This window comes from Molossus molossus, unplaced genomic scaffold (genome assembly GCF_014108415.1).
Source record: "Molossus molossus isolate mMolMol1 unplaced genomic scaffold, mMolMol1.p scaffold_m16_p_17, whole genome shotgun sequence".
Taxonomy (NCBI): Eukaryota; Metazoa; Chordata; class Mammalia; order Chiroptera; family Molossidae; genus Molossus; species Molossus molossus.
Window position 1 is genome coordinate 61,072,593 of NW_023425352.1, and position 13,644 is coordinate 61,086,236.

The 13,644-nt window shown below is 39.6% G+C and overlaps 1 pseudogene; it reads right to left on the bottom strand.

The window, feature by feature from the left end:
• The window catches only part of LOC118632097, a 107,015-nt pseudogene extending 103,298 nt beyond the window's left edge, over nucleotides 1-3,717 (bottom strand).
• Between the last annotated feature and the right edge of the window lie 9,927 nt (nucleotides 3,718-13,644).

Genomic DNA, 13,644 nt, shown 5'->3' on the forward strand with positions numbered 1-13,644 from the left:
TTTACACTTGTGTTTTGGCATTTGAAGCTTCAAATATACACACACAAAAAAAGTAGTAGTAACCACCCCAAATAAAAAAGAGTACTAATTTCACTTCTTCAGTGTATTTTCCACTTGTAAATCCAAATTTCTATTTAACAGTAGATAGGGTGCTGATGGTGAAAGGATCGAGACTGTAACCAGTAAACTCAGTCACTGATGCAAAATAAGGTGAATTTTCCTATCGTCTACAAGTAAGAGCTGTACTTGGTAAATAAACATAATCTTTTAAAACAAAACCAGAACCGATCTATAAGATTTTGGGAAGCCTGGTGTCCAGGGATTGGTGGATTTTTAGAAGCAGAAATGTTTAGGGATTGGTGGATTTCCCACTTGTGTTAGTGTGGTCACTGGATCAAGGCTGTTGTTGACAGGCTGACTTTCAGGACTATGGTCCCTGGAGCAAAGCACTTGGTAATTGGTTACTGTCTAGAAGTGTGAACTTGTCTCTGACTGGTTAACTTTCACAAACTAGTCATTAGAGTGAGGCTGTGGCTGATTGGTCAATTTCAGTGTATGTGTATTGTTCAGAAATGTTCTCTAACAGTGGTTACTACTTGTTCATGATTCCAAACTTTGGTATTTTTCTTTCTTGAGTATAAAAAAATAAGTACTTTTAAGTCTTATTCTCCCTCCTGTCTACTCCCATAACCCCACTTTTTTGGTGTTCCTGTGGCCAAACCTGCAGGAGAGATATGAGGTCTTCATTTGCAGAGATATGATTCTCAGCTAGTGTTGCTGTTTAAGTGATTTAAAGGCCAAAAGCTGTAGCAGAAAAGTATCTTTAATTATTGAATTCTTGTAATTTGTTGAAATAAATCTAATTACAGGATATTTAGGGCATCTTGACAAAGTCAATATAAGTTGTAGGACAAATCTTATGGAGGGTAAGTCCTGTATGTACAGAACGCTTGCTGACTTATCTCTGATGGCAGAGCAGAGATGTGCTTTCCTGAGAGCACCCTCCACCCAGCCCGACCTCCAAAGCCAGAGCACACTGAGCCTGCTCTCTCGCTCTCCTCCAGCCAGAGCAGGCTGGCGTGAGTCACAGGGCTGGGAGAAGATCCTCCTCTATCTCAAAGGCACCTGTAACCTAAGGGCTTCCACCAGGTGAGCATGACATTTCAACCTCAACCTTAATTATGGAAGACTTTCTCAAGTGTGTACTGCTCTGAACCAATATATTCTGCTGTGCCAATCACACTCTTTTTTACTTAACGAGGGTTTTAGTTGTTATTTCATTTTAAATTCTTCACATTAAAAAATTACATTTAGTTTCCTTCTTCTACTTGTCTTTCAATTTCTTTTTCTTGAATCTGCTGATTTATTGGCTAATCTTGCATTTATTCTGTTGAGTCCATAGTCCATTTTTGCTGTGTGTGCATTTTTCTTTCTTTCTTTTCTTTTCTTTTTTACAGTGAATATCTAACTAGTTCCTATTTCTAGTTTGAATCCCTTTAGAAATATTTTCTTTCAGGTTATATTTTCCTCCATTTGTGATTATTTCTGTTCTGAACACTCTTTAATAAACACTTGTCGCATTTTTAAAAACAAAGTGAGGTGCATTTTTTAAAATTATGCTTTCCCCCCTCTATTACCAACTAAGTGTGTTGTACGTGTCCTCTCTGGTTCTGATTCAGCTTTCTCAGTGGAGCGAGCAAAGAGCTGTGCTCCATGCAGGCCTGTAGGGGACCATTACCTTGGCACAGTTTATTTTGTATGTTTATTGAAATTGCTGCTAAGGGTCCAATTTTCTATATACAGATTATATTTTGTCCTGCCTCCATTCCAGACACACTGCATGTTCCCAGACCTTCCTCTCCTTTCTATCATATAGAATCATTTCCCTACTCGCTCCTTTATTTCAACGAACAAGTTACATTTCATCCTGGTATCTTTGGTACAGGTGCCAGAGTCATTTGGGGATGTCCATGGCCATCAGCTCTATTTATCATTGCCCTTGAGTCTCAGTAATATAAAGATATGCCAGGGAAATGACCAGTTCTCTGTGGTCTTCTATATCACAAAATATAATTCTTCCACGTTCGATGGTAGCTGTTCATTCTCTGTGACACAGCTCCACATTTTCCCCCCTCAAGTGAGTTGTTTCTTTAGGTTTTTTGCTGTAGTTATGGTTCCACTTGTCTTTTATCTGGGAAAACTATCTCAAATTTTCTCACCCATGAGTAAGACCTTTCACCTAATTTTGGGCGGTTGACAATTTCATAATTTTTCTATTCCAGTGAATATTTTAGTAGGGATCAAAGACAGTTCAGATCCTGTGTTCTCAGAGGTATAAAATCCAGACAGTTCTATTGGCATTTCATATTACTACAAAAACTAAATGAGTTATTTGAAGAACAGGTAGTTTGTCATAAACTTTGTAACTCTTCCTTTACGTTAATTTGGTATTTTCTATTTATTTTCTCTCAGCACTGATCTTAAAATATTTAAAAAGAAAACGCCTTTTTGTTTTTTTCAGACAGGGCTGTAACTGTCCCACTGTGTGGCAGGCTGCGGAGGAGCGGAGCGCAGGCGGAAGGTGCTGCGGCAGCAGGTGTCTGCGGCAGCAGGGGGCGCCGAGCCGGGCGGGGCCAGGGGGACACTGTGATCTAAGACGCGCCGTCGGGTAATCGTAGACGTGCCTGTGATAGAGATTTACATAAGGCACGGGCCACTTTCTCCGTAAGGGGGCAGATAGTAAATTTGTTAGATTTTGCAGGCTGTACAGTGTCTGTCAAGATTCAACTGTTGCTGTTTCACAAAAGCAGCCATAAAACAGTATGTAAGCAGGGGGTGTGGCTGTGTCCAAAGGCAGTGTGATTACAAACAGAGATGGTGAACCAGATTGGGCCCCTGGACCATAGGTTTCTGAACCCTGATCTAAATGATAATCTTTGAATTATGACTAGTAATTAATTAAAATAATGTTTGAATATTAACAGGACTTAGAAAGCAAATATTGAATATTACTATTGGATAGGTTAAATTGGTACAGCGAGAACAGGGATTATACATACATGTTGTAAAATATATATATATGTATATATATATAAATATTCTGATATGATATTCCGATACTTTTTTTCTCTGTACCTAGCTCTAGCTCCAAGCCCCATGCCTGGCATATACTAGGAATTCAACAAATATTGGCTTTACAAACGAGTAAATAAACTGCATTACTAATCTACTCTTCTCTTCTTTGTGGTTCACATTACTTGGAATTATTACTGATATATCTTTCTTGCTTTTCCCTTATCTAAATTTAATTTGTGGTTCCCTTAGGTACTCAAAACACTTTATTCTAAGACACACACACACATGAACATTACTTCTATCCCATCCTGTACATTTCCTGTTACTGAAATCTGTCTTCTCATTTCCTTAGGTTCTTCTCTTGTTATATCTCACCTCAGTCTCTCTACCACACTCTGTCCCTGAACCTCAGTATATGTTTGGTGCAGGAATTTTCCTACATTATTGCCATACAGATATAGAACAAACTTTCTTTCAGTTTTCAAAATCCTTGGATTGTTTTTTAGGCCTTCTGCTATCTATAAACAAATACTCATTACGCTTTGTCCTCAAAGCATGAAATGCCATTCGTTCTACTTCTGTGAATAAAATGCCAATTTTGTGCTTTCGAGGTCCAGAAAATGCCTTCTCTAGGTAGACCATGCAACCCTCAGGTATTTCTCATCTTTATTGTCGATCCTTTCCAGCTTTAATGACATTCAGCTTTCTCCCATGGCCATCTTTAATCCAGAGAAATTATTAATCACATAGGCTTTTCCTCAGTCTACCTCGATAGCAGAATAAACTCGATTGTTTCTTCTTGACTTGCTTACTGCTTTGGAATGGGTATTTGCTGTCTTTACCATCCTATTCCCTGAACTGTTCTTGTGGTCTGGCCCCTCCCACAAGTAGGAAAAGACTGGGCTCCGGGCTTTTAGGCAGTATCCTGGCAACAAGCTCTTGGTTGACCACTCCACATAGTAAATGTTCTTTCCCAAAATTATGTAAAAGCTGATCTCTCTAGGATGAACTGCAATGTTTCCAGTTAGATCCGGGGCTTCTCAGACTCTAGTACAAGAGACATCACCATCAGCATCTGCCTAGAGTCTGCATAGATAAAGCTGTTGGCTTAGAAGAGTCAAGTCCATACAGGATACTTCCTCCAACAAATGTCAAAATGATTACTTCGAAGACCCTTATTGTTTCTGAATTAACACATGGATTGAGCTTTAAGGAAGCCACTTCACACCAGCACCAGATATTTGACTGTCTAAATATGTTAATTGGTATAATTTGGAAATCAAGGCTGATCCTTAAAGGTATGTACATGCCCCTCCAAGGGTGTAGGGTGTCTCCATAAAGACAGCATTCTGTTCACTCTGAGGAGTACTCTGACTGCCCAAGGATCCCTGCTCAGCCTGCCTGAGGATCCATTCTAATATCTGGATCTACCTGGTCTATCTCAGCCCCTGATCCCGTTTGCATTCCAGGCAGGACCCCAGCAGTAATATTTCAGGGTGTTTTCCAAACTTCTTTGGGAGACATACAGTTTCCTATTAGGCTCTTTGGGGTCCAAACATGGATAAGTAATTCCCTAGCCTTCTGACTGAAATGATCACTTGGTGATAACTCCTTGCTTCTTGGTACTCAGCTGTGATTCCTCCTGAAGGGTCTGGGAAGTGGCTCTGAACATTTAGTGTGCCCCAGAATCCCCTGGAGATCTTGTTAGCAATGCATGTAAGTAAAGTCCAGGTCCAGTTTGAGTGGGGTGGGGCCTGGGAGTCTGCATTCTAACAGTCCCTTAGCTGATTCTGATGGAGGTGGTCCAGAGATCTTACATTTAGAAATGCTGGGCTGTGGAATATGCTGATTCATAGGCCCCAACTAGTGAAAGATGGAGCCTTTAGCAGTGCAAAGGCAGGCACAGGCAGAGGTTCTGGATCTTTACTGACTGAGTAAATCCCATGTGTCGTCTTGGCATCTTTAGAAGCAAACAGTATTGAGAAAAGATCTGAATAGTTTGCCCTCCCCTATTCCACATGTGAAAGGATGGTTGCACCCACTCTAGTGGGTGAGGGTGACTTTTCCTGGGGGCATGAGCCTTGCACATGAAAGAGATTAAGAGACCTAAAGAGGAGTTAAATTTTCCTGTTTTAGGGTATGACGGTTCTTTTTTTTAAATTTATTTTTTTAATTTTATTTTTGTTACAGATGTTTCTCCTTTTACACCCCATTGGCACCCTCCTCCCCATATTCCCGCCCCATCCCCAGCTTTGATGTCCATGAACATTGGTTATGCATGCATGCATATAAGTTCTGTGGTTTATCTTTTTCCACCCCCCCAACCCCCTCTTCTGAGGGTTGTCAGTCTGTACCCTACTTCCATGTTTCTGGGTCTACCATATTCCTCAAACTGTTATGTTTATTATATTCCTTACATATGTGAGATCATGAGGAATTTGACTTTTTCTGCTTGGCTTGTTTCACTTAGGATAATACTTTCCAGGTCACTCCATGTTGTCTCAAAGAATAATAGATCTTTCTTTCTTACAGCTGCATAGTACTCCATTGTGTATATATACCACTGCTTTTTTATCCATTCGTCTACTGATGGACACTTGGGCTGTTTCCAGATCTTAGCTATTATAAATAGTGCTTCTATGAACATGGGGGTACATATATTCTTCCTGATTGGTGTTTCAGGCTTCTTAGGGTGTATTCCTAGAAGCAGGAACTCTGGGTGAAATGGAAGTTCAATTTTTAATTATTTTAGGTAACACCATATTGTTTTTCATAGTGGCTGCACCAGTCTACATTCCCACCAGCAGTGTATTAGAGTCCCCTTTTCTCCACACCCTCGCCAACACTTGTTGTTTGATGGTTTGTTGATAGCGGCCATTCTGACAGGTGTGAGGTGATACCTCATTGTTGTTTTAATTTGCATCTCTCTTATGATTAGTGATGTTAAGCATTTCTTCATATGTCTCTTGGCCATTTGTATGTCCTGTTTGGAGAGGTGTCTATTCAGCTCCTCTGCCCATTTTTAATTGGGTTCTTTGTCTTCTTTTTGTTGAGTTGTGTGAGTACGCCATATATTTTGGAAATTAACCCCTTATCTGATGTATCATTGGCAATGATGTTCTCCCATGCAGTGGGTTGCCTTTCCACTTTGATGATTGTATCTTTTGCTGTGCAGAAGCTTTTTAGTTTGATGTAGTCCCATGTGTTCATTTTTTCCCATTGTTTCTGTTGCCTTAGGTGATGTATCAATGAAAATTCTGCTGCGTACAATGTCCGAAATTTTGATGCCTACATTTTGGTCTAGAATTTTTATGAATTCATGGGTCACATTTAAGTCTTTTATCCATTTTGAGTTTATTTTTGTGTATGGTGTAACTTGATGGTCTAGTTTCATTTTTTTTGCATGTAACTGTCCAATTTTCCCAACATCATTTATTACAGGCTGTCTTTACTCCACTGTATGCTCTTGCCAGCTTTGTCAAATATTAATTGAGCATATTGCCTTGGGTCCATTTCTGGGTTCTCTGTTTCATTCCACTGGTCTATATGCCTGTTCTTGTGCCAGTACCAGGCTGTTTTGATTACTGTGGCTTTGTAGTATAACCTGATATCTGGTATTGTGATCCCACCTACTTTGTCCTTCTTTCTCAAAATTGCTGTGGCTATTTGGGGACTTTTTTGCTTCCATATGAACTTTCGAAGTATTTGTTCTAGTTCTGTGAAGTATGTCATTGGTATTTTGATGGAGATTGCATTGAATCTATAGATTGCTTTGGGTAGAATGGACATTATAATGATGTTAATTCTTCCAATCTATGAACAAGGCATGTGCTTCCACTTTTTTATATCTTCCTCTATTTCTTTTTTTCAATGTCCTGTAGTTTTCTGCAAATAGGTCCTTTACTTATTGGTTAAGTTTATTCCTAGGTATCTTAATTTTCTTGCCATGATGGTAAATGGGATTGTTTTTTTAGTTTCTCTTTCTGTGAGTTCATCACTTTTGTATATGAATGCCATCGATTTTTTGATGTTAATTTTGTATCTTGCTACCTTGCCAAATGCATTTATTAAGTCTAATAGATTTTTGATGGAGTCTTTAAGGTTTTCTATGTATAATATCATGTCATCTGCAAATAATGACAGATTCACTTCTTCCTTCCAAATTTAGATCACTTTTATTTTTTCTTCATGTCTGATTGCTGTGACTAAGACTTCCAGTACTATGTTAAATAAGAGAGGCGAAAGTGGATATCCCTGTCTTGTTCTTGATCTTAAGTGAAATGTTTTTAGTTTCTGCCCATTGAGTATGATGTTGGCTATAGGTCTTTCATATATGGCCTTTATTATGTCGTGATATGATCCCACTATTCCCACATTGCTGAGCGTTTTTATCAGAAATGGACGCTGGATTTTATCGAATGCTTTTTCAGTGTCTTGATATGATCATGTGATTTTTATCCTTCATTTTGTTTATGTGGTGTATCACAGTTATTGATTTCCCAATATTGTACCAGCCTTGCATCCCTGGAATGAATCCCACTTGGTCATGGTGAATAATTTTTTTGATATAGTGCTGGATCCGATTTGCTAGTATTTTGTTCAGGATTTTTGCGTCTATGTTCATCAGGGATATTGGCTTGTAGTTTTCTTTCTTTGTAGTGTCTTTTTCTGGTTTTGGAATTAGAATTAAGCCAGCTTCATAAAATACACTTGGAAATCTTCCTTCTTCTTGAATTTTTTGAAATAGTTTGAGGAGAATGGGTGTTAGTTCTTTTTTGAATGTTCAGAAAAACTCCCCCATGAAGCCATCTGGGCCTGGACTTTTGTTTGCTGGGAGAGTCTTGATTACCTCCTCAATTTCCTTAGTTGTTATTGGTCTGTTCAAGTTTTCTATGTCTCTCCTGTTCAATTTTGGGCGACTGTGTTTCTAGAAATTTGTCCATTTCACTTAGATTGTCGAATTTGTTGCCATATAGTTGTTTATAGTAGCTATTAATGATCCTTTGTATTTTTGTGTTGTTACTTCTCCTCTTTCATTTCTGATTGTGTGTATTTGGGTTCTCTCTCTCTGTTTGTTGGTGAGTCCATCAATCTTATCTTTTCCAAAAACCAGCTCTTTATTTCTTTGATCCTTTGAATTTTTTTTTTTTTTTTTTTGTCTCTATGTCATTTATTTCTGCTCTGATCTTTACTATTTCCTTCCTTCTACTTGCTCTGGGGTTTTCTTTTCTGCTATCTAGTTCTTTAAGTTGTGAGGTTAGACAGTCAATTAGAAATTTTTCTTGTTTCTTGAGGTAGGCCTGTAGTGCTATGAACTTCCCTCTCAGAACTGCTCTTGCTGCATCCCATAGATTTTGTGTTGTTTTGTGTTCATTTTCATTGGTTTCCAGGAAGTTTTTAATTTCTTCCTGATTTCCTCGGTAACCCATTCATTGTTTAATAACATGCTATTTAGCCACCATGTGTTCAAATGTCTTTGCATTTTCTTGTTGCAATTGATTTCTAGTTTCATGCCATTGTGATCTGAGAAGATGCTTGAAATGATTTCAATCTTCTTGAACTTGTAGAGATTTAGTTTGTGTCCTATAATGTGGTCTATCTTTGAGAATGTCCCATGTGCACTTGAGAAGAATGTGAATTCTATAGTTTTGGGGTGTGATTCTCTGTAGATATCTATTAAATCAATTTGGTCTAGTGCTTCATTTAGAGTCTCTGTTTTCTTGCTAATTTTTTGTCTAGAGGATCTATCCAGTGGTGTAAACAGGGTGTTGAAGTCCCCTATGATTGTATTGCTGTCGATTTTTCTTTGGAAGTCCTCCAGAAGATTTTTTTTTTATCCTCACCTGAGGATATTTTTCCATTTTTTGTACAGGTAGAGTGGGAGGGAGAGAGAGGAAGGGAGAGAGAGAAAGAAACATCGACGTGAAGGGACACATCGAATGGCTGCCACCCGCACGACCAACCAGGGCCGGGGACAAACTGCAACCGAAGTACGTGCCCTTAGTGGGAACCGAACCCGGGTCTCTCCGGACCGCAGGCCGACGCTTTAACCACTGAGCCAAACTGGCCAGGGCCAGAAGAATTTTAATATACTTTAGTGCTCCTATATTGGGTGCATATATGCTTATCAAGGTTATAACTTTCTGTTGGATAGATCCTTTCAATATTACGTAGTGGCCTTCTTTGTCTCTACTTATGGCTTTCATTTTGAAATCTATTTTATCAGATATGAGTATTGCTACCCCAGCTTTTTTTTGCTTTCGGTTTGCTTGGAAGATTTTTTTCATCCCTTCACTTTCAAACTATGTGAGTCTTTTGTTGTGAGGCACATCTCCAGTAAACAACATATAGATGACTCTTGCTTTCTTATCCAATCAGCTACTCTGTGTCTTTTTATGGAAGCATTCAATCCATTTACATTGAAGGTGATTATTGATATGTACTTATTTATTGCCATTTTTGTTTAGTTTGGTTCTATTTTTCTTCCTATTTCTTCTACTAATTACAGCAGTCCTTTTAACATTTCTTGCAGTGCTGGTTTGGTGCTAATGTATTCCCTTAGCCTTTTTTTGTCTGGGAAGCTCTTTATTTGACCTTCTATTTTGAATGATAGCCTTGCTGAATAGAGTAGTCTTGGATTCAGATCCTTGTTTTTTATGACCCTGATTACTTCATGCCCTTCCCTTTTGGCCTGTAGTGTTTCTTGTGAGAAGTCAGCTGAGAGCCTTATGGGGTTTCCTTTGTAGGTAACCTGTTGCTTATCTCTTGCTGCCTTTAGGATTCTCTCTTCGTCTTTAATTTTTGGCCTTTTAATACTATGTGTCTTGGTGTGGGCCTGTTTGGGTTCTTCTTTCTTGGGGCTCTCTGTGCTTCTTGAACTTGTATGCCTTCTTCCTTCACCAAATTAGGGAAGTTTTCTGTCACTGTTTCTTCAAATATATTCTCTAACCCCTGCTCATTTTCTTCTTCTTTGGGGACTCCTATGATTCGAATATTATTATACTTCCAGATGTCCCACAGCTCTCTTAAGCTGTTTTCCTGTTTTTTTAATCTTTTTTTTGTTTTGTTTTCTGATTGGTTGATTTTTTTCTACCCTATCTTTTAATTCACTGATACGGTCCTCAGCTTCCTCTACTCTGCTTTTTAGACCTTCCAATGTGTTCTTCATTTCTGATATGTCATTTTTGATCTCTTCTTGGTGGTTTTTAATTTCCAATTGGTTTATTTTCAGCATTTCTATGTCCTTACTCATGCTGTTGAGCTTCCTCAAGATCATGACTTTGAATTCTAGCTCTGTTAACATGCCTAATTGCTCCACATTGATCTCATCTTCAGTGGAGGTCTCTTTTTCTTTCATTTGTCGTTTTTTTCTGTGTTTCACCATTTTGGTTATCACTGTGGACTTTGGAGCCTGTCACGTTTTCCCTATTGGTGTTGGTGTTCTGCTGTTTGTGGCTCCCTCTCCTGGGTTTAGATGAGCGAGGGAGGACCCACGTTAAACACCACTGTCAAGTCTTACTTTCCTGGTTAGAGTCGCTAGCCCTGGAAAGGTACTGTTATCCTCTATCTTTTTGCCTGAGGCTAGCAGTCGAGGTTACTTGAAGAGTTTTGGGTTGTCAGTTGATTGAAAAACTCCCTCAGGTTCTCAGCATAAGGGGATTTCTTGATGGTGGGGCAGATGCTGGTTGTTAGTGAGCCTCAATTATCATTTCAATGACCCATAGGTTGGGGTTGGATCTCGGAGGGAGAGGCCTCGGAGGGAAGGAGCAAGATGGCCACCGTCCTGTTTGGCTGCAACTCAGCAAATGCTCTAAGCGCACTCCAAATCCAGAGTGTCCCCACATAGTTTCAGTCCAGTCTGCCCTCCCTCTGCCAGAGCCCAATGTGAGTGGCTGTGGCTTTTTTAGCCTCTGTCCTGGCTCTGCGCTGTGGAGCTCCTTTTGACTTTAACCTGAGGGTGCTGCTCCCAGCTAAGGCCGCTGCTGTCTGTGGGCTCCCAGCCCCCCTCTCACGCCTTCGCAATCCTACCAGGATTGAGCCAGTGTCCCTGGTTATACGGGACACTGCTTTTCTGTTGCTTTTTCCCATCGATTTGTCTGTGTTATAGTTGTAATTCCAGTTTGGTTCTGGGAGATGATCTGTGTAGCTTCCATTCATTATCCTGCCATTTTGGAATCCTCGTATGATGGTTCTTGAAGATGTTTGGGACTTTAGAGGATAGAAGTGGGACACTTTGGAATTCAGTAGATCAGAAGCACAGGCTAGGCAGGGCTCTATGGGAGCATAGAGACGTCTGTGTTAGAAAACCTTAGGATAATTTTCTTTGCTTTGGAAGAGCACAATATTTTTTCTTATAACTGGTCACTGAGCTTGTTTGGCCTGACTATGCCACTGATTGCCCAGTCTTCCTGTATATGGGTTATAGATCTGGCGGTCCTGAACAAATTATGGAAGCTGTGGTCTGATATAGGGTATCTAAAGATTGCCTATAATGCTTGTAGTAACAGGTAAATAGGCAGTTTGATCCAAATCGTGGCACACTGCTTCATGTCCTGATTGCTGGGTAAACTGTAGCAGGGTGGAGGAAAGGGAGAGAAGCTGAAATATGGAGTTAGAACACTTTCACAAGAGTCAGGTGAGCAAAAGGTGAATAGACTTGGTTAGACGTGCTTGAAAAAAGTCTTGTTGGCAGGCAAAGCTTATTATCTAAAAACTGCTCAAGCTGAGTATTATGAAGTCTTAAATCAGGAGAATAGAGAGTTCTGAAAATACAAAAAAAAAAAAAACAGTATAGAGAACTGACTTGAATAACATCCAGGGAATTGGTATCCAGGAAGTTGCCAGCATGGACTGCTATGGCTGGGGGTTCCTGTGTGTAAGACAGGGCATGATGTAGGCACCGTTGGCCAGGCTAGATCTGGGGGAATGGTACAGAGTGCAGGAGGCTGAGTCCTGACCTTTGGTTAGCCTGGATTCTATAGATTGGGCAGAAGGAGTGTAAGGGGTGGGTGCAAACCAGGGAGTGACGCACTTAGGTCATGTCATTCAGTTTTGTAATTGAAGCAATTTTTCTGATACACATTGACAGTGAACTTCCTCCCCATTTCCACTTGTTTTAACTCTTCTCATTGTCTGCTTGTTGGTCATTTTGTCTCCCTAGAGTATTCCAAAGAGTTCTAGGGTCTACAGTTCTTGTCTTGTTAGTTTTCTTACAGTGTATAGCTTCTGAGAACAAAGTCCTCATAGATGTACAGCCCCATCTAACTTCACTTCCAGCCTCTGTCATGTTGTGGTTTACTGCTTACTGTAAATCTCATGAAAATCGCTTGCAGTCTTTCATCAGCTGCTGCTCTTCATTCGTTCAGCACTGACTTATGGGAGGTGACTTTTTTTATTCACTGCTGGAGTTCACCTTTTCCCTCCTTTGCTTCACTAATAAATAGAAAATGATATTTATATGTCTAGGGGGACACCTGGGATCTGAAATTTTGATCTCCTGAGCTGAGAGCTAAAGTGTTAAACCCATGTGTAAATTTTGCAATCATATTGCAGGTCTTTTAGGACAGTTTCTTCCCTGAGAGACTTGAAGGTTATCTTTTGAGGAGCCAACGGAAGGAAATTATGTTTGGATAATGGTAAACTTTTATTTCTCCCACTGGAGCCCCAAAGCCAATAATCGCAGTCTTTTACTGGGGAGTTGAACCTGGTTTTGACATGGGCTTGATCCTAATCTGTGCGGTGGGAAGAGCAGTGGGTTGTGTGAGTAGATGCCTGCAGACATGTGGTCCGTTGTTTGATTAAACTAATGGACTGTATCTCTGCTCTATATGAGGATTTGCTCAAGTGTGAGAAATTCAAATATTAATAAGAAAAATGTGTTTTGGGTGTGGAATATATTATATTATACAGTGATACCTCGGTTCTCGAACATAATTCGTTCCAGGAGGACGGTCGAGAACCAAATTGTTCGAGAACCGAAGCAATGAAACCCAATAGGAAATAATGGAAACTGGATTAATTCGTTCCAAGCCCCAGAAAATGCCTATTTACTGGCCTAATTTGTATATAATATGTAGAAAAACATAAGTCTCAACAAGAAATAAAAGTGTACAGTATGTCTAAGGGTTAAATTCAGTGTAAAGCATGACTCTCTCCACAAAGCGTGACTCTCTCTCTGCACTCACACTGATGACGCGAGCAAGGCGCGCTGGGCCGAATGAACGCCATTCAGCTCAACTCGGCTCATCTCGGAAGTTCGAGTTCCTAATATTTGTTCGGATTCCAAGACAAAAGTTTCTCGAATCTCCTGGTCGAATACCGATTTGGTCGAAATCCGAGGCGTTCGAAAACCGAGGTATCACTGTATTCCATTTATTCATTTTTTTTAATATTTTGCAACAGTGAAAATAAGTGAACCAAAGTGACATGTACCAATATGGATAAATTTCAAAAACAAATTTTAGTGAAAAATATATCTTCTATTAGATGAGATATATAGGATAATTAATTTGTATAAATTTTTTAAATAAGAAAAAGTAAATATTGTATTATATAGGGACATTTTAACAT